General features: G+C 42.2%; 1 long non-coding RNA gene across 1 annotated transcript; it reads left to right on the top strand.

The window, feature by feature from the left end:
- Positions 1-2,942: 2,942 nt before the first annotated feature.
- On the top strand, positions 2,943-4,213 carry LOC132533039 (uncharacterized). The gene is made up of 2 exons (XR_009544925.1): positions 2,943-3,428; positions 3,879-4,213. It is a non-coding gene; the product is annotated as an uncharacterized LOC132533039 (long non-coding RNA).
- The last annotated feature ends 401 nt before the right edge of the window (positions 4,214-4,614 follow it).

Raw genomic sequence — 4,614 nt, 5'->3', positions numbered from 1 at the left:
GTGTTATCTTTCACTTCTCCTCTCTTTCTTCCCTTCCTCTCTCCATTTCTCTCTGCCCTATCCAACAACAAGAACAGCTATAACAACAATAACAACCACAACAAGAGCAGCAAAATGGGAAAAATTGCCTCCAGGAACCATGGAATCATAGTGCAGGCACCGAGCCCCAGTGTTAACCCTGGAGACAAAAAAAAAAAAAAGAAAAAAGACAGAAAGAAAGAAAGAAAGAAAGAAAGAAAGAGAAAGTATATTGGGCTCTATTAACATTGCATAGATCTAATGAATTATTAAAACTTCAATCTAGTTTTGAATTTCCACTGATATACAAAAACAGCTCAAGCTGTATAGCTGTGATTGATGACATAGGTAGTTAAACTTGGTAGTTAAACTGAGTGTTGTTCTTCAGAAATAATGACACAGGAGCACTCTGAGAGTACACCTCGAAAGGAGCACATTTCAAAACATACTTCAATGGTTTCAGTAGGAGAATGGGATGGAAGAAAGAATTCACAACCAAAAAACATACTCCATGGGAGGGAGCAAAACCCACAAGGCAATTGAGAATAACCCCATGTTGATTTATAGATAAGGAAACACAGTTCCTAGCAGTTTAGTGCTTAGAGAACCATGCCGTTACATCCTAGCAGGAAGCACCGAGTAAAACTTTCTGAAAGCCTGCAAGCAATATGACTTATAACATCAAGAGGTTACCATATTGACCATTAACTGATAATTCAGATTAACTCTCCCATTCAAGAGAAGAAAGATACAGACCTTCATGGATACACAGTTATCGGGAGTCCGGTGGTAGTGCAGCGGGTTAAAGCACGTAGGGCGAAGCGCATAAGGATTCCGGTTCGAGCCCTGGGCTCCCCACCTGCAGGGAGTGGAGAGCTTCACAGGCAGTGAAGCAGGTCTGCAGGTGTCTTTCTCTCCCCCTGTATGTCTTCCCCTCTTCTCTCCATTTCTCTCTGTCCTATCCAACAAGGACGACACCGATAACAACAACAATAACTACAACAACAATAAAAACAAGGGCAACAAAAGGGAAAATAAATAAATACAAATTTTTAAAAAAATGAAACGGTTATCAGAGCCAGGAAGCCTGTACTCAGGGGTCCTTCTGTGAAAGTTGAATTAATTTTCTACCCTTTAACAATTTCAGTCATCTCTAATAATGATGGTTCATTTTATAATGAAAACTCCAGACACTTTACACATTTTAATGATCTTGAGTTATTTGAATAGTTAAAATGACCAGACTGGATTATATATGATACAGCACTTTTTTTGAGAACGTTTTTCTTTTAATTTTTTAAAATTATCTTTATTTATTGGATAGAGACAGCCAGAAATTGAGAGAGAAAGGGGTGATAGAGAGGGAGAGAGACAGGGAGACACCTGCAACACTGCTTCACCATTCGTGAAGCTTTCCCCTTGTGGCTGGGGGCTGGGGATTTGAACCTGGGTCCTTGTGCATTGTAATGTGTGTGCTCAACTAGGTGCGTCACCACCCAGCCCCCGTTTTTTTTGAGAACTTAATACATGTTTATTCTTATGATATTAATGGGTTGTTGGAAAAGTCAAGATGCGGTTTTAAATAGAAAAACAGAAAAATATATCATGACCTTTTTGACAGGTCAGTAAAATTGCTTTATATGTTGTCAAATGAAGGTCACTTGATTGCATGATAATTTTGTGATATTTAGTGCCAAGCAACATTGGATAATGTTCAGTTATGTGATGGCTAGCTGCAAGTTGTATCTGTTACTATCTGTATCTGTTCTTGTTACTAGAGTCTTCTTGCCATGTAAATAGTTAGCCTCCTCTTCTTTTTTTCCCCCTTTATTAAAATCTACTCACAATCCTATACAATGATACAATCCTACAGATCCTTAAGTCTCTTAGTATTATGCAATTTTGAAAAAATGACGGCAGAAAAACAACTTTTCACATCCTAGGGCTGGGGACTTCCCTCAGTTTCTTAGGCCTTTTTGCAATTGTAGTTAACAGGCCCTTCCTGTTTGGAGAAAGACAAGGCTTTAAAAAAAAAACCTTATTATCTTTAATTTATTATCTTATTTATTTTATTATTTATTTATTTATTATCTTATTTATTTATTTATTATCTTATTTATTGGATGGAGACAGCCATAAATCGAGAGGGAAATGGGGTGCTAGGGAAGGAGAGAAACAAACACCTGCAACACTGCTTTACTACTTGTGAAGCTTTCCCCCTGCAGGTGGGGGGAGGGGGACTCAAACCTGGGGCATTGCACACTGTGCTGTGTGTGCTCCATCAGGTGTGCCACCACCCCACCCCAAGATGAGGCACTGATGGGATGGGTCTTTGTGTGCAATTCCTCAGCCTGTATTTTCTTTGTTTGTTTGTTTCTTTTTTTAAAAAAGATTTTATTTATTTATTTATTTATGAGAAAGATAGGAAGAGAAAGAAAGAACCAGACATCACTCTGGCACATGTGCTGCTGGGGATAGAACTCCGGACCTCATGTTGAGAGTCCAAAGCTTTACCATTGCACCACCTCCCGAACCACAGCCTGGATTTTCTGTGGTGCCCAGCTGCTCCTCTAAGGCTGTTGTCTCCTCTGTTTGTCCTTTGTGTTTGTCACAGGGCTCGCACGTTAGTCTTTGGCTGGATGCTTCCTGGAGGGGTGGATGGTCAGGGGCAGAGGGTTGCTTATACATGCGATTCTCACCGTTGCCTTTAAGCCATCTGAGTTCCTTTACCGGTATTAAATAATACAGCCCTCACACCCCATGCCTGGTCAGCTAGCCCTCCTCCTTCTGACTGTTCCTGTGGAGAATGCAAAAAGAAACAAAACAGCATTTCCTGCTTAGGCTGTCCTCCCACGTTGGCTGAATGAGGCAGATTCAGGCAGGTACAGGAAAACCTGTTGCTAGAATCTGCCGCATTCTTCCATTTGTGTCTCACCACCACTGAGCTGACACCTACAAAGAGGCTGGGGATGATACATAGAGGCAGATATACTGGGTGTTGGAATTTGCCTAAGGAGAGACATGCAGACTGGAGGGTGGAGGACACAGCATAATGGCTATGCAAGAAAAAACCTCTTATGCTTGAGGTTCCCAAGTCCCAGATTCAATCCCCTGCACCAACATTAGCCAGAGCTGAGCAGGGCTCTGAAAAAAAAAAAAAAAAAGTGAAGCAGGCTGGTGCATATCAGCTGTCAGGATTGCCAGAAAGCCACTGCCTGCAAGACCCTCACCAGTGCCAGGTGAGCTAGTCATGAAGGAAAGTCAACAGCACAGAAACCCTTGACCAGATATAATCCATGAGGGGAGAAGGACTGGAGAAGGCTCTAAGACCCAAGGCCTCCATCCAGCTCTTAGTGGGGTGAGGTTACGGAACCCAGCCCTTATGCCCTTTTCTGGAAGGAATGAGTTTGGTAATATATTTTTTTGTCTCCTCATCTCTTTATTTCTTTAACTTTTAATATATTTATTTTGAATGGAGACAGAGAGAAATTGAGAGGGGAGAGGAGGTAGAGGGAAAGAGACAGAGAGACACCTGCAGCTCTGTGCCATGGCTGGTGAAACTTCTCCCCTGTAGGTGGGGACCAGGGGCTTGAACCCGAGTCTTTGTGTACTATAATGTGTGGTCTACCAGGTGTGCCCCACCTGGCCCCTTCATCACTTTAAAATCTTTAAAAGTGGGGGCCTGGTGGTAGCACATTGGGTTAAACGCACATAGTGCAGAGCTCAAGGACTGGCGCAATGATCCCACCTGGGGTGGGGGTCACTTCACAAGCAATGAGGCAGGTCTGCAGGTGTCTATCTTTCTCTTTCCCTTTCTGTCTTCCTTTCCTCTCACAATTTCTCTCTGTCTTGTCCAACAGTAACAGCAGCAGCAGCAACAACAACAATGGAAAAAAGATTGCCAGGAGCAGTGGATTCATAGTGTGGGTACCGAGCCCCAGGATAACCCTGGAGGCAAAAAAAAATCTTGAAAGTTTTGGGGCTTGAAAATAAGTTTCCCTCCTAAATTAACTTTCCTTCAGCACTTCTGTGTTTTTTTGTTTTGTTACTTCTGCTCAGCTCTGGTATATGGTGTTGTTGGGGATTGAACCTGAGAACTCAGAGCCTCAGACATGAGTCTTTTTGTATAACCATTATGCTGTCTCCACGGCACCCCCCCCCCCAGGTATTTTTCTAATAAATTTCCTTGACACTTTAGTGGTTTCTGTGCTTAACTGTCCAGTCTAGTATTTGGTTGACTTTTTCCCCTCAAATGAGATTAAAAATCAACAATAGCAGCAGAAAAAAACCCACCTAGAAACTGCCCAAAAGGAATTGTATAAAACTAGCATAGATATATTTTTTGAGCATGGTGTCACTTGGCAGAAGACTTTGAAACTTAATGGGAAATCCTACTTCTCCAGTCACCACTCCTTCATTCCCTGAACCCTGATGTCCCCTCAGTATTCAACAGGATTCTTCTTTTTTTGCTACCAGGAGGATTTGAGCCGAACCTACGGATGTGTGCGGATTAAAACCCATCCTCTCCCCAGCACCTGCTGTGCAGAGAAAGGATCTTCTTTCTATAATGTAGTGAATTCTGGCCAAAATATGAGT

The sequence above is a fragment of the Erinaceus europaeus genome, chromosome 15, assembly GCF_950295315.1.
Source record: "Erinaceus europaeus chromosome 15, mEriEur2.1, whole genome shotgun sequence".
Classification (NCBI taxonomy): domain Eukaryota; kingdom Metazoa; phylum Chordata; class Mammalia; order Eulipotyphla; family Erinaceidae; genus Erinaceus; species Erinaceus europaeus.
This window is presented reverse-complemented; position numbering and strand designations above follow the sequence as displayed.